Source organism: Schistocerca cancellata, chromosome 5, assembly GCF_023864275.1.
Source record: "Schistocerca cancellata isolate TAMUIC-IGC-003103 chromosome 5, iqSchCanc2.1, whole genome shotgun sequence".
NCBI classification, from domain to species: domain Eukaryota; kingdom Metazoa; phylum Arthropoda; class Insecta; order Orthoptera; family Acrididae; genus Schistocerca; species Schistocerca cancellata.
In genome coordinates, this window is record NC_064630.1 from 339917922 (window position 1) to 339941718 (window position 23797).

General features: G+C 38.7%; 1 protein-coding gene across 23 annotated transcripts in view; it reads left to right on the forward strand.

Annotated features, from left to right (window-relative positions):
• LOC126188933 (ATP-dependent RNA helicase vasa) overlaps window positions 1–23797 on the forward strand; it is a 135417-nt gene that overhangs the window by 56848 nt on the left and 54772 nt on the right. Inside the window, exon 1 of one of the 23 annotated variants that reach the window (XM_049930654.1) lies at window positions 19171–19299. The exons of 21 other annotated variants lie outside the window; for them this stretch is intronic. The gene's annotated coding sequence lies outside the window, so the exon portion shown is untranslated. Of the gene's footprint in view, window positions 1–19170; window positions 19300–19950; window positions 19976–23797 lie in introns of those variants that run through there. One more of the 23 variants, XM_049930667.1, reaches the window with a different exon arrangement.

Consider the following 23797-nt stretch of genomic DNA (forward strand, 5'->3'; position numbering starts at 1 on the left):
GTATGCCACGGCAAACTGGCTGACACTGACGGCGGCGGTGCACAAATGCTGCGCAGCTAGCGCCATTTGACTGCCAACACCGCGGTTCCTGGTGTGTCCACTGTGCCGTGCGTGTGATCATTACTTGTACAGCCCTCTCGCAGTGTCCGGAGCAAGTATGGTGGGTCTGACACACAGGTGTCAATGTGTTCTTTTTTCCATTTCCAGGAGTGTATGTTGCAATCTAGGCCTGAGACTAATGAATGCACAAACTGTGCTGAGGAAAGGCAATTAGAAACTGTACAAATATTAGGACATGTCAGAAGAAAGAAAAGAGTGTGATACTAATATTATCTGCAACTCATGTGAATGGACTTCACACGATTGTGGCAGAAATGCAAATGCAGTACACAGTGACAGAAAAACTCTCATGTCATTAAGAAATATTGGCAACAACATCATGTCCAATATCTGTAGGAGATACCAGCAAGCTTAGTTGAAGAAACAAGAGATGTGATGGAACATTTAACTAGCATGCTCCACATACAAATTGTAGAGGGTGGATCATGATAAGTATACATAGCCCAAGATATGTTGTCAGACCTCATAAACATTGATAGATTATTTAATTAAAGGGCGGGCAAACTGTAAAGTAATAAATCTCAAATCATTATGGATAATAATTTGAAATATCAGGAAACAATATTTGCTGTGAAAAATGCTCTCAGAATTTAGTTGGATAAGTCCAAAAAGTTTTAATAGACCACACGCATTACTAAAAGGAAAAGGCTGAAGGAAAATACACTCATTACATAACATAGAGGAAAGTGAGGAGTTCTTTTGATCAGTGTTGGGCTACTACATAAATACTTTCTGCCCTATTGTACCTACAAATGTAAATATGAGAAATACTAAGGGATGGAACAAATTGGACATTATTATACAAGGAATGATCTGAAGTGGAATAGGAAAATTACGTGATAAATAAAACTATGGCCAACACTGAGACTTATGAGGACATGAAGAAACTATACAATTGAATAATAAAAGAAACTAAATACAATTTTTACCAAAATGAAATGTTAACTCCCAAAAACATTTCTGAAACTGTTTCATACTATGTAATGTGTATAACAAAGTTTCTGATAGGAAAGATAGCAGTAATATAATTTTAGAGAAAGACAGGAAGGAATGCAGAGATCGAAATGATATCAGCAACTCTCTTAATCAACAGTATGCTGAAGAAGTCAGAAAACGTATTAAAGATACCAGTAGTTCCCAGCACAGGAAACAAGAATTACATCTCCAATGTCATTGGATGTATTTTTCTGCTGCTAGATAATAAATAAAAGAATTAGAGGTAGCCAGAATAATACATAGTCTAAAGCCCCCAAAAAAGACGGTATTACTTGAGTACATTGGTTAGTGGCCTCTGACTGATTTGATAAACTGAAATAAATAGGATATTTTCCAAATGCCTAAATCAGAGTTCAGTTAAGCATATTTATAAGTGCAGTTTTAAGAAAAAGCCTGGCAAACTAGAGGCCAATTACTATTGTAACTGTCTAATATAAAATAGTGGAAACTATATTGATTATCTTGAACATCACAGCTTACATTAATGTTAATGATTAATGAAAACCACCTCAGCTGTTTTAGTACACATTATTGGGTTGCAATCAGTTTCATTCACAGAGCATCTGCAGGTTGCAAAGTCATGGCACAAATGGTATTGCTATTGTAAGTAATGTCAAAGGCCAAATCCAATAATAACGATGATAAACATTGTGCTGACCGTCTCTCAGAAATATGGTGAGAAGGTATGGCTGGTTGTGCACAGTAAACTGTTCAGACAGCAATATCTTGAAACACACAATATATTATTTTGTAGAGAAGAATAACACATTCAGTAATGCACAGCATGATGTTAGATGAGGACAAAAAAGTCTACAGAGTTTTCCTCGAACTATTAAAGCCATTTGACTGTGTGTATCACAACAGACTGACACACAAACTAAGCTTTTATGGTATCAGCAGCAAGGCAGTTGACAACATAAAACCATTTGTGGCAAACAGAGAGCAGTATGTCGAAGTAAAGAACAAAACAAGTAATGTTGCAGTGACTGCACACTGTAATTTTTGGATAGTAAACTTTGGTGTATGACAGGGATGAGTTCTGGGATTCCATCTTTTAATTTTATTCATAATAGGTAATGGCATTAGAAGTAGGTGAACATGTAGTAATGTTTGTAGATGAAACTTGACTCATAGTAAAATGTGACTATTTAGAAGAACAGGAATCAAATACCTCTGCAAATTTATGGGAGGCTTCTATATATTTATGTGAAAACAGCTTATTTGTAAATGGTATATAAAACATCGTAAAATTGTGGGCAAATAAAACTACAAAGGCTAACAATATCAGCTTGAACTAGGTAATTCAGTTCTCAAAGAAGTAAAGAGTCACAAATTATTGGGTGTCATTGTTGATGAACAGTCAACACGGGAGGACTATAACAGTTCTAGGACTCATATCTTCTCATTCTGTAAATAGTGTCCAAAGTGAGCACTACCATATTCTTAATGAGAAAGATGTCTAGGACAGTAGACACAAACATGCTGTGTTGTGTAAATGGAAAGAGGTACACAGCAATACCATGACAGGCCACCAGCACACAGGCACAACCACTAATACTGGCACCTCCCCTGTTCCGAGTAACCACCTCTATAACGAGTTCGCTAATCAGGATTACCTTCTGCTTCAATCCCACATCCATCGGCACATCATATCCAGTCACTGAGAGTGTTGCCAGTCGCCAGAGAGAGTGCTGTCAACAACAGAATGCTTCGCTTCCGCCGAGTAGTGGCACACAGGGAGATCCTTCCGCCAACAGACACAAAAGACGATATTTCGAGGGTTCTCTCTCAGTTCAAGCATCAGCAGCAGTTTCTACAAATCACCCAGTGCGCACAGTTCCTATGCTGCACCAGTTCCAGTAATTACGCTATGGAATAGAGTCCTATGAGTACCATTCAGAAGATTACACTTCCAACCTAGCACTCGTAATTCACCGAGTAATGAGAGCAGGAACTATGAGTGTTTGAATAGCACTTTAGTCACAGAGACAATGACCTTAGACTGCCAAGAGACAGTAAAATAACTTAGACTTCATTACACGGAATCAAGTGCCATGCACCATACTGCTACCAAAGGTAAGTGCAAATTTGTATCTTACTATTAATAACTGTTATTGATTATTTCTTATTATGTTGCCATGTTTCATTTCTAGTGCTGCCCTGTCATGCAATTGTTAAGTAGATTTTAAGTAGCATACATATTGCAACCTTTTTAGTGAATTATAGTAAACATACGTTTCCTGCCACTGTGAATACTTGAGAAGAATTAATAGTATCATTCAGTTATGACATCCAAACAAGCTGTTAACAATATACAGCGTTATTCTAAATGATGGACCCATTTTCAAAAATTCGCATGTATTCAAGTACAGGTCGAAATGAACAAGCTTACACCAATGAAAAGACTAAGGTTCAGAGTTTTACAAAATTGTTAAGGCTTTCTTGGCCATTTGTTGCCAAACTGTCTATTGGCTTCTGTCTCGGGTTCTTCGGCCGACGTTCGTCTGATGATTTTACTGACGTTTCGACATCACAAGTGGCTGGCATTACCAGAGCTTCACTCTCCATTGCTGGTGGTGAACTGGAGCCGAGCTCGCGGCCACAGACTATACATAGCTGGCGCATCAACATCCGAGGGCTTTTCTGCGGTCATTTCCGGTGCTGTTCTCCTGTTGCTACCTGCGATGGTCCTTCGCTGCAGTACAGGAAGCCAGGATCCGTTTACCTGAAGGCTTTCCTCTTTCCTGTTGAAGCTATTCGCGTGTTTTTGTATTTCTACAGCTTCTCTGAACGAGCAGGTGTGATAGTGCTTCTCTACAGCCAGAACTTCGTGTCGTCGAATTTTATTATGTGGTCGGTCTCAGTGCGTGCTCTGCCACGGCCGATTTCTCCACCTGTCCTAATCTGCAATGTCGCTTATCCTCTTTGATCCTGGCGTTGATTGGATGGAATGACTGAATGATCTGCGGAACCAAAACTGCTGTCGTGCATTCAATAACAGCAGATATGCTTCTGCGTGTATGGGACAAGTTCGACTACTGCATCGATGTCTGAAATGCAGCCGACAGTGGCCACATTAAACATTTATCACGTTTCTAATTATTAAATAATTCTTAAACACCAATTAATTACAAATTACCAAATTTATAAAATTATATCAAACATTATGAAAATTTTTTTGAAACTTCCTATTTTCATTGGTATCAAGCTTGTTCATTTTGGATGTGCACTTGAATAAATACGAAGTTTTTGAAAATGGGTCCATCATTTAGAATAACCCATAGTAGGACATAGTATTCTTCCACTTACCACATTGCATTGTAGTCTGGGGAAGTGCAGCAAATACGTGATGTGTCAGCACAGCATATAATTCAACTTATACACAACGACACAAGCTCAGCACAATAAGCTGTGGGGTGGTAGGATGGGACTAAGTGACACATCAGGCAATCACCATCGACAGTTGCACTGAAGATTTATTTGGCACATTTAAAGGTGACAAATAACAAATAAAAACAGCAACATATTTCTAAAATTACCATTTAGGTGAGAGCAAGTTACTTCAAAATTTAAACATTAAACATTTGTAGTATTGTTCCCAGAACCGATCGCGGTCCTCTGGTTTGGAGCCGAGTAGAAGGCTTAAACCAGAGGCTCAGACGATTCTGCGGAGATCTGGGGTGCAAATTTCTCGACCTCTGCTATCGGGTGGAGAAATGTAGGGTCCCCCTGAATAGGTCAGGCGTGCACTACACGACGGAAGCGGCTACAAGGGTAGCGGAGTACGTATGGAGTGCACACGTAGGTGTTTTAGGTTAGAGAATTCCCTTCCTAGGCCCGACAAGACGCCTCCTGAGACGCGGCAACGTAGGAGTAGGCAAAATGCAACAGGGAATAACAATATTAATGAGCTAATAGCAAAACTGCAGGAGCGTCTATAGAAAGGTCGCAGAACTGCTCTCATTAATAAACGGTCACAATGCCCACATAGTACTAGGGACAGAAAGTTGGCTGAAACCAGACATAAACAGTAATGAAATCCTAATCTCAGATTGGAATGTATACCGCATAGACAGGCTGGACAGTAAAGGGGGAGGCGTGTTTATAGCGATAAGAAGTGCAATAGTATCGAAGGAAATTGACGGAGATCCGAAATGTGAAATAATTTGGGTGAAGGTCACGGTTAAAGCAGGCTCAGACATGGTAATTGGATGTCTCTATAGGCCCCCTGGCTCAGCAGCTGTTGTGGCTGAGCACCTGAAGGATAATTTGGAAAATATTTCGAGTAGATTTCCCCACCATGTTATAGTTCTGGGTGGAGATTTTAATTTGCCAGATATAGACCAGGAGACTCAAACGTTCATAACGGGTGGCAGGGACAAAGAATCTAGTGAAATTTTTTTGAGTGTTTCATCTGAAAACTACCTTGAGCAGTTAAACAGAGAACCGAATCGTGGCGATAACATATTAGACCTTCTGGTGACAAACAGACCCGAATTATTTGAAACAGTTAACGCAGAACAGGGAATCAGCGATCATAAAGTGGTTACTGCATCGATGATTTCAGCCATAAATAGAAATATTAAGTAAGGTAGGAAGATTTTTCTGTTTAGCAAAAAGGACAAAAAGCAGATTACAGAGTACCTGACGGCTCAACACAAAAGTTTTGTCTCAAGTACAGATAGTGTTGAGGATCAGTGGACAAAGCTCAAAACCATCGTACAATATGCGTTCGATGAGTATGTGCCAACAAGATCGTAAGAGATGGAAAAGAACCACCGTGGTACAACAGCCGAGTTATAAAACTGTTGCAGAAGCAAAGGGAACTTCACAGCAAACATAAACATAGCCAAAGCCTTGCGGACAAAGAAAAATTACGCGAAGCGAAATGTAGTGTGAGGAAGGCTATGCGAGAGGTGTTCAATGAATTCGAAAGTAAAGTTCTATGTACTGACTTGTCAGAAAATCCTAAGAAATTTTGGTCTTATCTCAAAGCGGTAGGTGGATCAAAACAAAATGTCCAAACACTCTGTGACCAAAATGGTACTGAAACAGTGGATGACAGACTAAAGGCCGAAATACAAAACGTCTTTTTCCAAAGCTGTTTCACAGAGGAAGACTGCACTGTAGTTCCTTCTCTAGATTGTCGCACAGATGACAAAATGGTAGATATCGAAATAGACGACAGAGGGATAGAGAAACAATTAAAGTCGCTCAAAAGAGGAAAGGCCGCTGGACCTGATGGGATACCAGTTCGATTTTACACAGAGTACGCGGAGGAACTTCACCCCTCCCCCCCTTCTTGCAGCGGTGTACCATAGGTCTCTAGAAGAGCGTAGCGTTCCAAAGGATTGGAAAAGGGCACTGGTCATCCCCGTTTTCAAGAAGGGACGTCGAACAGATGTGCAGAACTATAGACCTATATCTCTAACGTCGATCAGTTGTAGAATTTTAGAACACGTATTATGTTCGAGTATAATGACTTTTCTGGAGACTAGAAATCTACTCTGTAGGAATCAGCATGGGTTTCGAAAAAGACGATCGTGTGGAATCTAGCTCGCGCTATTCGTCCACGAGACTCAGAGGGCCATAGACACGGGTTCACAGGTAGATGCCGTGTTTCTTGACTTCCGGAAGGCATTCGATACAGTTCCCCACAGTCGTTTAATGAACAAAGTAAGAGCATATGGACTATCAGACCAATTGTGTGATTGGATTGATGAGTTCCTAGATAACTGAACGCAGCATGTCATTCTCAATGGAGAGAAGTCTTCCGAAGTAAGAGTGATTTCAGGTGAGCCACAGGGGAGTGTCATAGGACCGTTGCTATTCGCATTATATATAAATGACCTTGTGGATAACATCGGACATTCACTGAGGCTTTTTTGCGGATGATGCTGTGGTATATCGAGAGGTTGTAACAATGGAAAATTGTACTGAAATGCAGGAGGATCTGCAGCGAATTGACGCATGGTGCAGGGAATGGCAATTGAATCTCAATGTAGACAAGTGTAATGTGCTGCGAATACATAGAAAGATAGATCCCTTATCATTTAGCTACAAAATAGCAGGTCAGCAACTGGAAGCAGTTAATTCGGTTAATTATCTGGGAGTACACATTAGGAGTGATTTAAAATGGAATGATCATATAAAGTTGATTGTCAGTAAAGCAGATGCCATACTGAGATTCATTGGAAGAATCCTAAGGAAATGCAATCCGAAAACAAAGGAAGTACGTTGCAGTACGCTTGTTCGCCCACTGCTTGAATACTGCTCAGCAGTGTGGGATCCACACCAGATAGGGTTGATAGAAGAGATAGAGAAGATCCAACAGAGAGCAGCGCGTTTCATTACAGGATCATTTAGTAATCGCGAAAGCGTTACAGAGATGATAGATAAACTCCAGTGGAAGACTCTGCAGGAGAGACGCTCAGTAGCTCGGTACGGGCTTTTGTTAAAGTTTCGAGAACGTACCTTCACCGAAGAGTCAAGCATTATATTGATTCCTCCTATGTATATCTCGCGAAGAGACCATGAGGATAAAATCAGAGAGATTAGAGCCCACACAGAAGCATACCGACAATCCTTCTTTCCACGAACAATACGAGACTGGAAAAGAAGGGAGAACCGATAGAGGTATTCAAGGTACCCTCCGCCACCCACCGTCTGGTGGCTTGCGGAGTATGGATGTAGATGTAGATGTAGAATCACAGCACTTATGGCCTATTACACATTTAGTGAAATGAGTTAAAAATTATTTACTCAAAAACCATGATCAACCTGAAGAACAATTTACTAAAATTTAATGAGGAAATGTAATCTTTTGTTACTGCAGTGATTTATACTACCAAAATAATTCAGAGTACAGGCAACAACAAATCAGCTACCATGGTACACAACCATTTTACATAAGTGGTAGACACCCTACAATGTGGAACATAAAATATAAAATTTCATGTGACCAAGCAACCTCATGGGATTCAACAAACTACGCCCAGAAGCGGACGTATGCCCACTCAGCTTTTTTCAGTACAGGCTCGGCATGGACCGCCAAATTGGAGCAGCAACAGTCATGAATAGGCACGAAAAATCCCAGAACTAGTGAGTATCTACAACAGACTGACATCTGCCTTAAGTAAGTAGAAACACAATAATTCATTACAGCACATCACCTGTAGAAGTAAGCAACCTATTAATGAACATATCCACATACTGTCATTGAATGAATTCTTGTACTTTCATTAATAGAAACAGTTTCAAACTATTTAAACACACAATAACAATTGGCACTTCCTCAGTGGCAGCCAATTTTCGTGGTAGTTGCTCTATTTCCCGAAATGCGTATCATAGACAGTTTCTGGCACTAATCCATTTGCCACAAGGATGGTGCCACCGGTCGCCACAGCTTTCTCCTGAGGGTGCTCGAAGATGAAATTTGCATTTCTGTCTGCACATCGAACAGGAGTTTCCCACTGGCACTTCCCTGGCATGAGAAAGTTGTTTCCTTCCCTCCAAAATAACGGTCTGTCCATTCCAAAGTAAGGCCCCCACAATCAGACACAATATGAACGGTGCTGACCAGTGGAACGAGACTGTTCGAAATCAGTACCAACCTCATGAATCATAATGATGCTTTTCTAAGTTTGAGTGGGAACTTTCTGCAGCTTTCCCTTGTTTTTACGTAGAAACGAGAACATATTCGCTCAGCAGATAAGCAGCAGCATTCAGTTTCCCCTCGAAGAGGACACTGGGAATTGCGAGAGTTCAGGGGGGTCATGCAATGGAGAGGATACCGGTTCTGCAAGGCGCCATTTCAATGTACCCAAAGAACGTAAAATTCACCCAGACAGTAGTGTAATCTGCATTTAATCCATTTGCTTATGCATCTTTAATGCTCAATTAACTGCACTGATGAACCAAAACATTATGAGCACTTGCTTAATAGCTTGTTTGTCCATCCTTGGAACGAAATCCGTCACTGATTGTGCATATTACGGATCTGACAGTTCGTTGGTATGTTGGTACCTTGATGATGATGGCGTTTGTTGAGACGACCATCGACCTATGGTAGCAAAAAAGTGATACACTTGAAGAGCTGACACGTTTCCATTTATCAACGATCGAATTCCAATGGTCCCATGCCCACTGCAATCGTAACTGATGATGTCATGGGAACAACATGTGGACATGTAATGTGGTCTGCTGCGAGCTCCATGTTCAACAATGTATGACGAATGGTGTGCTGTGAAAAACTTCTGCATGCACCAGCATTGTGCTCTTACAGCAGAGATGCCACAGATCACCAATTATCCTTGCCGGCCACTAGTGGCCGAGCGGTTCTAGGCACTTCAGTCTCGAACTGCGCGACCGCTACGGTCGCAGGTTCGAATCCTGCCTCGGGCATGGATGTGTGTGATGTCCTTAGGTTAGTTAGGTTTAAGTAGTTCTAAGTTCTAGGGGACTAATGACCTCAGATGTTAAGTCCCATAGTGCTCAGAGCCATTTGAACCATTTGAACCAATTATCCTTCTTTACAGAGCAGACACGTTTCCAAACTCCACTTGTCATTGTCATTGTCGTCCAACCACTTAACGCGTAGTGGTAGTTTCACTGTCCTTCTAACTCTTTCCATAGATGCTCACGACAGCAGCACATGAACCTGCAATCAACTTGGCCATTTTCGAGTGACTCGTTCACAAGCTCTAGATAATAATAATCTGCCTTTTGTGAAAGCCACTTATCTCAATGAATTTCCCCATTTGCAGCCCATATCTTCACTATGGAGATCCCCTGGCCATATCTGTTCCGCTTATATACTTTTGTTACTGCCTCACATGCTCGCAGCAGCACCAGGTGTCATTCAACGTCACGGTGGGCAGTGGTCATAATGTTTTGGCTTTTCAGTGTATGTTAAATATTATTCTCATTTATCTTGCTCTTGGGAGCTTTTCAGATAATGAAGTTTCATTCATTTTGCTTCCTCCAGCCTTCCAATTGAACACCAGTTCCACAGAGTTTAGAGTCATTTTATTTTAGTTACTACAATTTTCAGAGTAGTGGGTGCACAAGCTATTAGGTCTTATTTCGACTTCTTCCAGGTCTGCTACTTGTATCACCATTCATGTTAATTGTGCAACATGTCCTTATAGGAACATTCTGTATACTTTGCATTCTTCAGCAGTCAGTAAATTTGCTAATAACACATCAATAAATGCTTTCTTTACAATACAAATCACATAATTTTCAGTAAAATTGAAAATGTGTATTTACTGAATATATATATATATATATATATATATATATATATATATATATATATATATATATATATATATATATATATATACACCAGAAATTTTCTACACATGAACTACTGAATAAATAAATAAATAAAAATGTCTAAAGGTGAAACAGCTGATCAATGTATTTGAGTTGCTTTCCGAAATAGAAAGACTGAATGTGATTCTTGCATATAAAGATTATTGGGATGAAAATTGCACTCCATGAAAGAGAATTACTAGCCAGCTATGAAAGAATGTTGCTAGTAGTATGAACTCGAACATTTGCACGAAGAAAAGGTCGAAACACCTTTCATTCAGGACTTGACATTTTGACAATAACTTCCATAATAAAATATTAGAAAAAACTTTTATTATTGGAGCTGTTGATCTTCTAGTTTTGAGCAATTAAGAGAAGCAAGTAGTCATAACACATGATGCCAACAATCTACCTTCTAATGAATCTGCATAACTGGAGAGACCTTTTGTGAAAAAGAGCTGTCAGATAAGAAGATATAAATAAATTATGTCATATGTAACTGGTAAGTATAAGGTGGGCACAGAGGGGTGGAGGTGCATACTACTGAACCGAAGTGTTTGGTTACTTCATTGGATGACTGAAGTTCACTATGCAAGAATCCACTAACAACATTTAACTCACCTGTTGTAGTTAATGGCACCCAAATAACTTATCATATAGGTTCAACTGATATCTCACATTATCAGTTAACCATAATTTAACGATTTGCAAGTTTTTAGGATCATATTTTGATAAAGTTCAGTGATGTGGAATGTCAGCATGTTTGCAAGTACTGGCATTTTATTTGTGTCAGAGATAATATGGCTCCAAGTTGAAAAATGAATGAAATTAGATTTTAAGTTTAACTTTAACCACACTCAAATTCAGTAAATGTAATCAAGCCATACATACATTATCAGTTCATAAATTCATTTATATAGAAGAAACAGCTGTCGAGCAGGAATGATTTCAATTTGTTCCCAGAATGATTACCATTATCTGTCAGGACATTAATTCACAAGGAAAATGGGTATATGTTATCATAGCAGCATCTGTGCTACTTTCTGTTCAAAAGTAAGGTTAAGTTATGAATAGTACAGGGCATTTTTGCTTCTTAGTGTTATATCTATGAACAGAACTCTTGTTTTGAAATTTCGACTGGTTCTTCACAGCAAATTACATAGTAGAATTTATCTATTGGAAAGCTTTTATTAATATTTACTAACTTTTGGCATGTTGAAATAGCTGTGGGTCAACAATTCTTTTAATGAGTACAACGAAAAAACACTCAAAAGTAGCAGATATTTGATTCACTTGGTGACTGGTTTTGGGACAAGACCCATTTTCAAATCATTGTAACATACTCAAAAATGGTATTTCCAAAAATGTGAAAACAATGTCAAAAATGTACAACCAACAGTTACAGCGCATACATATACTGGTCTCATATTTCTGAAGATGTGAAAACCATGGAAAAATGTGCAACAATGAGTTACAGTGTATACAGATTCTAATCTGTATGCATTGTAACTATTTGTTGCATATTTTTGACATGGTTTTCACATATTTGGAAACATCATTTCTGGCATGATTTGAAAATGGTTCTCAGTCTGAAACTAGTCAATGAGTGAACAAAAAAGTATAATTTGCAACTTTGAACTGGTTCTTTGATGTACAGATTTTATTAGTATGCTTATTTTTTTAAAATTCTGATGATTGGCATCGGATATTACCTTCACAGTATATTTCTGTGTTGTGAATTCCATATGATCATAATGAATGAAAGTATGCAAGCGAAAAAACATTTTTTCGAAATGATCCTCCCTGTCTCATCTGAAACATACTATGTATCACTAACTCAAGGCGGTTTTCCAGAGAGAAATGCTGTTGTTAAATTCCTCTACAAGAAAGTGTATGATCTGTTTCACTATTCTCACTATTTTCCAAAATGTTTCAGATGATGATTTGTTGTAGAATAGTATCCCACCTGATCAGCCACAGTTTGAATTTCGGAAGAGTTGCTCTACTGAGAATGTCATTTACACGTTCACCCACTAAATTTTGCAAGCATTAAATAACAAAGTGTCACATATTGGTATTTTCTGTGATCTCTCAAAGGCATTTGACTATTTTAATCACAATATTCTTCTAGATGAACTGAATTTTTTGAAAGTGATTATATAGTAAAACAATGGATAATGTCATATATCACCAAAAGAATGTATGAAGTTGTACTTACTAACCAAACCAATGTAATCAGCCAAAGTAATCAGTGGGGTGAAATCACATAGGAAGGTTCCCCAAGGTTCAGTCTTACATCCATCATTGTTCCTCACATATGTAAATGATTTTCTGCCTAATGTAGAACAAACAGTATTAGTTCTTTTTGCAGACGTCACACTATTTTAATCAACACAATAATATATATATTAACAGAAGAAATAGAAACAATGTTCTTGAAAGTGTCATTGACTGGTTTTCTGTGAACAGTTTCGCTCTCAATTTCGAAAAGACACAACATATTCAGTTCTGCACTTCTAGAGATACTACAATAATGATAAGTGTAACAGATGGTGAGAAAATAATAAACAGGGTGAAAACTTCATAACGTTTAGGGGTGAGTATTTAAACTGGAAAATTCACATTTTGGACTCTTAAAACTGCTTCACAGCATATTTATTCCCTTGTGAAATTTCTTGTAGATAATCCACTAGGGTCAAACAGTACAATGCTATTCAAAATTTCAATATCAAAATGATAAATGAATTTCACTACTCCACATTAAAGTTATCTTTAGCAAAAAAAGGGTTGCACGATGATAACTTACCCAATGATATAAAATGTCTGACATATGGCAAAGTGAAATTTGAAAACAAACTAAAAAAGTTTTTCCTTGACCATATCGACAACATCATTATACAAATGAGGATTAGCGATAATTATGACATTATAGTAACTGTGGTTATGAAAGTTAATAAATTAGAGGGGAAGGGTAGGAGAGTATTTCTGCTAGAAGGAGCAATAGGCAGTTGTTAGCATCTCACTTGGACAGTGAGTTAACATCACTTAGTTCCTTTAAAATGAATTTAGAGGAATTATGTGCAAAGTTTAAGCAGACTATAAATCATAGTCTGAAGAATTATGTGCCTAGTAAGAAGGTTAAGGATGGAAAAGACCCACCGTGGTTTAATAAAGAAGTGCGGAAAATGCTGAGGAAGCAGAGGCTGTTGCACTCTCAGTTCAAAGGATAATGTGCAAATGATGACAATCAAAGTTAGTAGAGGTTCGTGCATCTGTGAAAAGCTCTATACACGAAGCATGCAGTTACTACCACCATCATAACTTCATAAAAGATCTGTCAGAGAACCCGAACAATTATGGTCCAATGTAAAATCACTAAGTGGGTCTAAGGCTTTCATCCAGTCACTTGTTGAATATCTGGTGTGGCAGCTGAAGATAGGAAAATCAAAGCAAAAGTTCGAAATTTCAAATTCAAGAAATCATTCACGCAAGAGAATCATAGAAACATACCATCATTTGGTTATCAGCCAGACTCCTGCTTGCACAGCATAGTACTAAGGATCCTTGGCATGGAAAAACAACTGAAGGATTAGAAAACAAATAAGTCACCAGGTCTGGATGAAATCCCAATTCGGTTTTTCAAAGAGTTCGCTATGGTGATGGACCCTCACTTAGCTTGCATTTATAACGAATCTCTTGCCCAGTGCAAAGTCCCTAGTGACTGGAAAAAAAACCCAGGTGACTCCTGTGTATAACAAGAGCAAAAGAACAGACCTACAAAATTACAGACCAATATCTATAATATAATTTTGCTGCAGAATTCTTGAACATATTCTCAGTTAGAATATAATACATTTTCTTGGGACCAAGAAGCTTATGTTCATGAATCAGCATGGTTTTAGAAAGCATTGCTCCTGCGAAACTCAGCTTGCCCTTTCCTCACATGATATAATGTGTACCCTGGATGAAGGGCATTTTAGATTTCCAGAAAGCGTTTGACACAGTACACCATTGCAGCCTGTTAGATAAGATATGAACTCAAGGAATAGGATCACAAATAAGTGAGTGGCGCAAAGACTTCTTAAGTTATGGAACCCAGTATGTTTTCCTCAATGATGAGTGTTCATCAGAGACAAGGGTTTCGTCTAGAGTGCCCCAAAGAAGCGTGATAAGCGAGCTGTTATTTTCTGTACACATAAATGATGTTGCAGACAGAGAGGACAGCAATCTGTGGTTGTTTGCTGATGACGCTGTGGTGTATAATAAGGCGTCAAAGTTGAGTGACTGTACAAGGATACAAGATGACTTAGACAAAATTTCTAGTTGGTGTGATGAACGGCAACTAGCTCTAAATATCTAAAAATTTAAGTTACTGCACATGAGTAGGAAAAACAAACCCATCACGTTCAGATACAGCATTAGTAGTGTCCTGTCTGACACAGTCAAACCATTTAAATATCTGGGTGTAATGTTGCAAAGCATTATGAAATGGAACGACTGTATGAGGACTGTGGTAGGAGAGGCGAATGGTCGACTTTAGTTGAATGGGAGAATTCTAGGAAAGTATGGTTCATATGTAAAGAAGACTGCATATAGGGCACTAGTGCAACCTATTCTTGAGTACTGCTTGAGTGTTTGGGCAGCCCCAGATCTATGATAATTCCGATTCGAACTGCTGGAAAAATTTGATAGTGGTGCCCTCCTCCCCCTCCAGCATTTGAGACAGAACGCCAAACATTTTTAAAAATATGTTTTTCAAAAATATGTTCGTTTTGTAGTGCACATCTTCCTGAAGAATTTGAGATATGAAACATACATGTTTGAGGAGACAGAAGACATGTTATTTGGTTTTATGCGTGCTAAAGTGCAGTGCCACACCTGTTCACTCAGTATTCTTGTATCCCATGCCACTTTATTTCACTCTGTGGAATTCAAATGTGTGTATTATGTAATGCAAGCCATTGAGCCTCTCTTCAGGACAGTGGAAATTAAAATCTCCTGTGATGCATCTCCTTTTTCCAGTTGGCTGGTTTGACAAGGTACTCACAATTAATACTGGGTAGGATTATTTGTGACTGGGAGAATAAGAACTCTTCCGAAAATTTGCGCTCTCTATAGCCTATTACCTAATAACTTTCTCTTTTGTGTGACATAGAATTAAATATAGGAAACACTAAATCAGGAAAGAGACAGTATACATTTCTTCAATCCTTAGGTCCCAGCATTTTTTCTCTCTAATCTTGCTACAGCTTTACACGGCGCACTTTCCTTTCTACCAAAGACTCTCTTACCTCACCAAAGTTCATCAAACGTTTTCCTACAAGAAAAACCAAAACGTCGTTGTCTAATGTTGAAAAAGCTGTTAATACGAATAGCACCCAAGACTGGTGTGGTTTCTCTATTTGATTACGTCATTTTGTCACTATCTGTTACATAAAACGAAATAGGTCTTTCTAATATTGCAGCAATTGCAATACACACTAAATAAGTGAGACTGCTTTGACAGGAATGATCATTTTTATCTAACTCATTTACATAAATAACATGACATAATGTACCAATATCAAATGACTATTAGGTCTCTTACAAGCAAAAACTTTCATTTTAGAAATTAGTTTCACATTCCATTGATATGTCACAGTTTCTGAAGTATAAGGTTGAAAAGTAGTAGTAGGACGAAATTTTTATATTAATTTGGAATCGTCATATTCTTCCATATAATTTGTGTGATGTCCCCATTTCTTCTCCTTTCTTGTACTAACAAAAATCTTGTCATCTTAATTCTGTAGCTATTCCTGACATTGTTAAAACTTATTCTCTAGTCAACTTCGCTAACCCTGCCAGAATCACCAGTTTAGTTATCCCACCTTTATTCTTCAGTTAGGCACTATTACGTGTTTGTACAATGAGTTTCTCGCGCTATTCCGAGAATAGACGTAAGTGGCTGCTAACTGTGAACTGTACAACTGGCTCTTAGTAGTGTAGCGATATGGCAAAAGTTTTCTGTCATAATTTCATTTCCTTGGATACACCAAGCAGAGAGTATGTAATCTTTCTTACCTGTTATTCCTATTAGTGGTTTATTTACACTCTGGCAGTCTCAATATATGGGATTCGCTAATAATTATAACAACACTTATCAGTCGCACACCCAGTTAACCATATAAACAAACAGCGATTACCAATCAATCATTCATGTTTATTCGGCCCAGTTCATATAGCTCCAGCCACTGTTGCCTGGGGAAAAGTTTTTTATTTCTAAATGCAACAGGATTTCTCTGGCAGAGACGCCACATACACTATACACACATTCAGAAATCAACTTATGATTTATCCAGAAATCAACTTAGAATGTGTTCAAAAATGTTGAAAAACTGACAGAGATGTATTTCAAAATCATATGAACAATGTTCAGACAAACGTGCACTGGATGCGTTTTGTGAAAAGAGGTATTTTCCTTCAAGAATATTAACTTTGAACCCCCTGAAATTGCCGGGGTTGCCCCCTTCTCCCCTCCCCCCAGATCCGGGCCTGTGTCTAGGATCTGTACAAGTCAGGATAAAGAAAGACATCGAAGCAATTCAGAGGTGTGCTGTTAAATTTGTTGCTGGTAGTTTCGAACAACACACAGTTGAAACGTCCTGGCAGATTAAAACTTTGTGCCACACCGAGACTCGATCTCAGGACCTTTGCCTTTTGCGGGCAAGCGCTCTACCAACTGAGCTACCCAAGCACGACTCACGCCCCATCCTCAAAGCTTTACTTCTGCCAGTACCTCGTCTCCTACCTTCCAAACTTTACAGTAGCTCTCCTGTGAACCTTGCAGGACTAGCGCTCCTAAAAGAAAGGATACTGCAGAGACTTGGCTTCGCCACAGCTTAGGGGATGTTTCCAGAATGAGAATTCCGTTCTACAGTGGAGTGTGCGCTGATACGAAACTTCCTGGCAGATTAAAACTGTGTGCCGGACCGAGTCTCGAACTCGGGACCTTTGCCTTTCACGGGCAAGGGCTATACCAATTGAGCTGAGACGATGGGGCGTGAGTCGTGCTTGGGTAGCTCAGTTAGTAGAGCACTTGCCCGCAAAAGGCAAAGTACCGAGTTCGAGTCTCAGTCCGGCACACAGTTTCAATCTGCCAGGAAGTTCCATATCAGTGCACACTCCACTGCAGAGTGGAATTCTCATTCTGGAAACATCCCTTAGACTGTGGCTAAGCCTAGTCTGTGCAGTATCCTCTCTTTCAGAAGTGCTAGTCCTGCAAGGTTCGCAGGAGAGCTTCTGTAAAGCTTTGGAAGGTAGCAGACGAGGTACTGGCAGAAGTAAAGCTGTGAGGACGGGGCGTGAGTCGTGCTTGGGTAGTTCCATTGGTAGAGCACTTGCCCGCAAAAGGCAAAGGTCCCGAGTTCGAGTCTTGGTACGGCACACAGTTTTAATCTGGCAGGAAGTTTAATATCAGCGCACACTCGGCTGCAGAGTGGAATTCTCATTCCCGAAACACACAGTTGTTACGAAAATGCTTTGGCAACTCAAATGGGAATCCCTAGAGGGAAGGCGACACTGTTTTGGAGGAATACTATTGAGAAAATTTAGAGAACTGGCATCTGAAGCTGACCGCAGAACGATTCCGTTTGGTCCAACGTATGTTGCATTGTAAGGACCACAAAGTTAAGATGCAAGAAATTAGGGCTCATACAGAGGCATATAGATGGTCGTTTTTCCCTTGTTCTTTTTGCGAATGGAATAGGAAAGAAAATGGCTGGTAATGATACGAGATATCCTCCGACCCATGCCACAAGGCGGACTGTGGAGGATCGATGTACATTCTTTACAACAATATCATTGCAATGGGTTGCGTGTTTTAGGAAAGTCCAAGTAATAGTTCTAATGTCAGTCCTACTCTTAAAAGTGTTTGTTAAATTCTGTGGTCTTTTTAACTTCAACACTTTAACTTTACAACAATATCATTGTAATGGGTTGCATGGTTTAGGAAAGTCCAAGTAATAGTTCTAATGTCAGTCCTACTCTTAAAGTGTTTGTTAAATTCTGTGGTCTTTTTAACTTCAACATTTGATTAATGCTCTCTCTAGTTATGAGAATTAATCAGAGTTTGGTATAAGTACTTTGGATTCTCCTGGAGCTACTTTTACTGAGTCTGAAAAGACAATAGTATATTCTTATTCTTTTAATTGTTGAAATAATTCATTAAAGGCTCGAGGGCACTTTGCGTACAGCTTTCTTTTCAGCTTAGAATCAGAGCGCCTTGCTTATTATGGAAATCAATACTTAAATTTTGAAAGACTTCCACCATTTATTCAGTTTTCGAAATTATAATGAGAGCGAGTGTGTTGCAGGAGGACGTATGCCAGCTATTTATCAATCATGTAGAACTTCAAGCAATCATGGAAGATATTATCAGCAGGTATTGTGTTATTAATAATAGCTTAACTTCATTGCGTTTCGATGAGGTATTTATTAACACATAACATTTATGTTTCGTTTTGATCCAGTTTTTTTCCAGCTACAGAGGTAAAAACATGTACTACCACATTAATTCTTCAGGAACATTTCATCTAACGTCATTCTGAAAACTGCTGTAACGTAATACAAACAGAATATGATGAAACATTAACTGATGAGGGTTACGCAATTTAGCGCCGACAGCACGCTGAGAGCACAGGTGTTGATACACGGCCGCCGGAATTCAGGCGGCCGTGGTTGATACCAACTAAATTTCTTCCTTGGACTCTTTGTACCAACGAAATTCAAGCGTGGCGGGAATAGTAATGTCTTTGTACGTCAGGTTTCAGCGCGGTGCGTTTAGCTGAGGGAGTCGGAAGGATTGGAGCAGAAAGAGTCGCTTTGTGGGTGAGATGATTTTTTTTAATTCAAATTGTAGGGAATATGGAATATCCTTTTACATATGCATTTGTAGAAATTGTTGCAGATTTCTGTACTTATCGTGGGTGTATGACTGATATTTGATCGTTCTGTGCGCAACATGCTTGTAATTGTCGCCATTTCGGCCGGGAGGCTCGACAAAAATGTACTTTAGCCTGATAGTGTAGATGTATTCGTGCTGTCATTAATAAAAGGATGCATGTATTGGTGTATGTTTTGTTGTTAAGTTTTTAGTTAAGACTACAAATTTCCATTGATGTTACATTGTAGGTAAAAGAAGACCCTGATGTTTTCAGATGGTCGTCTGTGCTGTTTTCAGTAGGCCTAATGTTGATACGTTGTAACAGAATTCCATTACCAATCTAACGGCGACAGATGGAGGAAGCTGTCGGTTTTTTTTTTTTTTTCGTCAGTTTGAAAACGAAAATTGCACAAATATTTTTGCGTTTATGAATGTTGTCACTGGGGAAGGTGGTGCAATGCTTTTTACCTGCCACTATTTCCTAGTACAGAATAATTTCTGTAGATAAGAAATTAAAATGTCTCTTTTTGTGGGAATTGTACTGTATAGCCAAGTCATTTAATAGTGTTCTTGGTTTTTACATGCAGTCGCATTGAGGAGAAATGAAAAACACGGTTTAAGGTAAGTAGTCTAGCAAGATTTGTTTTCGTGCTTGTTATTCTAAAACTTCTCCCCGAAACTGCTGCATTGAATTTTTTCCTGAATGTCCCAGTGTGACAATGAAACGGGGCTTAGCTTTGTTTTTAGACTACGTAATTTGATCCAGTGACGTTACGAGGGTTCTAAACCTTATGTTTGACTAGGTTGGATTCAGTTTTCGCTCCATAGGGCGTGTGTGTGGAACATGTCAGAAAGAATAACAAATGAAAATAAAACCATAGAGTACAATACTTACTATCCTTATCATTTGTCAGGAAATTGTCAGAATAGGTGAGCACATTACAGTAAATTGGAAGTGTAATTTTTACGGAAGTAATACACTATCAGAATGAAACATTGGTATGCACTTCTAATAAATATATCTTACAGAAAATAACTAATCGCGACTGTTAGGACGAAGTGCTGGCAAGCATATGAATCAACTTTCAAAGACTTTACTGTTACAAAGTAACAAATGGGGTGTTGGTACAAAAAGTAAAGATTTAATGATGATTCGCAAAATGTGTGAAATTCCTTGGGAGGACGAAACCATTGAGTTTGATAAAAAGTTGACAGAAAGTAGTCTACAAACAGACAAGTTAATCAAGAACAACAATTGTTTCATTGTGTTTTGATCTGATTGTGCTGATATAGGAACAAGTGTGTTAGCTTATTTTGCATATTTTCATTTTGTTGTTTTGACTTTACTTGGGTATTGTAGGAAAAGTTGAATGTTTATTCAGAAGTGAGTTGTAAGAATATTTAGGTATCAAGTAGGTAAACAAATTGGAAAAACCTTCAATGACCTTCGAAGTCTTACTTGTCAGTGTATTTACTGAATTAAGTTTGTTGTTAACAGCTTCAGCTGAACTGCGATTTACAAGACATTAATATAATTTCATTGACATTGTGCTGACTTACAGAAAATTAATAATTTATATCATAGTAGTAGTGTACTACAAATAGGACTCAATGTTTGCAAGTGTAAGAAAATATTTTCTTCAAAAAGTAACTATACTAATTTAAATTACTGAATTAAACTTACATGGCAGTAGTGTGTGCAGTGTTAAGCAGTACAGTGATAGTTCATTGTAAATGCAGTATAGATATTCTATTATATCCTTATCTTATGATAATGTGTATTGCGGCATGGTCTACGTACCTGAAGGGTCTTCTTCTTAATAGGTTCTAGGGAACAGTGAATGAATGAACTTGCCGGAATCAGTACTGATCTGTCATAAACTGTAGGGTTTGGTGAGAACTGCTACACGCTTTAAGCAGTTTCAGAAATGTTTTCCCATTCTACCAACATAATTAAAAAATTAAATGATCTTATTAGAATCTTTATTCATTGCCTAGCCTTGTGATACGCTACGGCTCACATTAGTGTCACTGCAGTCAATATTTTGGTGTGCAATAAATTTTTTGATTGTGTTGATGTGTAGGCCAATTATAGGTCAAGGTTAGGGTGTAATGTGATAGTTGGAGTGTAACAAGACTGGAGAATTTGGATGCAAATTAAAGATTGTAGTACAGATGTCATTAAATGATTATTCACACACTTTTTTTCATAAAACAAAACTCCAGTTCAAATTAGAAAACCTAAAGGTATTTAATACCTATAGGTTTTCTAATCTGGAAGTGCCACATTATTTTAATGCACAGCCAGTGTGAACCAAAATTGTGCATTTTTGGTAGGAAATGGATGTAGAAGAAAGGAAATTTGACAACACAGTAATAATATGTAAGAGTATCAGGTATTGTGTACATGTGCTGCACAGTTGCTTCAGTGAGTATAGTTTTGCATTAAAATACTGGAGTTTGAGCGTTTGATTCCAGGTTTAGGTTTAATTTTAGTTTTGTAATTCTGATAATGCTGTAGAATTCACTGTTTTGTAAACTATCAAACCCCTACAACTACAGTCTTAAAATGTTGAGCATAAGTTATAGAAATATTAATGAAGAGCTATTAATCAGTTTAAATCAATGGGTCACCAGAAGCGTCCGATACCACCCCTCGGCTTTGGCCTGTGATGTCTGTTGTGGTGTGTGATGTCACGATGGCGTGAAGTTCAGTTAGCGAGTGTCGTGTGTTTGTAGATGTCTTGTTGTGCTGTCGGTGGTGCTCTCTGGTGGCGTGTTTGTAGGTTGTGGGTACTGTTTTGTTGTTGGTTTAGTGTGCGCTTGTAATGTGTTTGTAGGTGGCGTATGGTTGTGGTTAGGTGGTGCTCTCTGGTTTGGTTTGTGTGTTGTATTGGGTTCATTTGAGTTGTTGGCGTTGTCGGCTGTTGTTCTGGTGATTAGTGAAGTTTTGTGGCATATTTTGCAGTGAGTTAATCGTTTAATTTTTGGTTATTTGTACGTTTATGTAGTGTTGTATGTTTTGTGTTGTTTGAATTTTTTAGATTACTTTTCTTTCGTCGTCGTTAGGGATGGATATGACCGATAAAGTCAAGTTTTCGGCTGTGGGGTATGATGGGTGACACTGCTATGTCACTCATCAAATTCCTGCAGCTGTTTGGATTATTGGCCAAGCTGGTGTAGTGCACTGCATGTGGCGATATGGTATCGGGGTCTGGGTCTTCTAAATGTTTGTTTAGGGTTGTTGAAAATTGTACAAAGAGGTAGTTAGTGGGGTTGATTCAGGATTATGTATAACAGTGGAGTACTGCAGTTTCTGATGGGTTTGCTTGTTATAGTGGGTTGGGTCAGGATGGTTACAATCATTTAGTAGTCAATCACAATGTAAAGTTTAAAAATTGTGAAGTGGGGCCTGTACAAATACTATAGAAGGGTTTTGGGGGGATGTTAAATCTGTTATAGGGAGGGGGAAGAGGAGCTCTTCCGACGTTCCGGCTCATTTAGATGATTACTGTTGGCGGAAGAGTGTCCTTGAGGGGTATTGTATTTTTAGGGTTTTCTTAAGGGCTGTTAGTAAGATATACAGGCCTAGGGTTGTGGGTTAGTGAGGTTTTGGGGTTGGCTGTGGCTCGGGGGGGGGGGGGGGGTTGGTGGTGGTTGGGAAGGTGGGTGGGTGGTTGTGGATTTTTGTTTTTGTTGTGGTTTTTTAGTTGTAGGCTGTGTATGGTTTTTTGTTTTTGGTTAGTATGTTTTTTTTGGGGGGGGGGGGTTGGGAAGTGTTTGGTTGTGTGTTTGGTTGTGTGTTTGGTTGTGTGTTTGGTTGTGTGTTTGGTTGTGTGTTTGGTTGTGTGTTGTCTAGTAGGCAGCAACGGAGCTTTCATGTGGTGAGTTGTCATTTTTTTTGTTCATTTTTATCTGGTTAGATGATTTTTGAATCGTGTGTGTGGTGGGGCTGTGTTGTTGGTATTGGTGAGTTGGTTTTGTGCGTTGTTGACCTGTAAGGTCAAGGGAAGTGTTAGATTCCAAATTTGGTGTTTTCTTGTGGTTTTTGAGGTAGTGATGATTGTGGAAGTGATTGTATGTTTTGGGTTGTATGAATTGGTATCGGTAGCTTCTGTTGAACTATGTAGGTCAAGGGAAATGTTAGATTCCGTTGAATATTGTTTATAGTTGATTTTGTGAATGTTGTGGTCGGTTTATTTTACTGGTTTTGTCGTTTGGTTTTGTGGCGTGTGTTTATTTTTAGTTTGTCCCCACCCAAAAACCCTCAATTTCCCCTGCTTGTCCCGTTAGTTATATTATATTATAGGAGGAATATGTGTTTGATGGCTTTTCGATCTATTTTCAAGTGTGTTGTCATGTTTATGTAATGATGACATAGTCACGATATGGGAGTTGTTGTGAACGGTTGTCTGCGCCATATTGGTGACGTCTTTGGTCAAA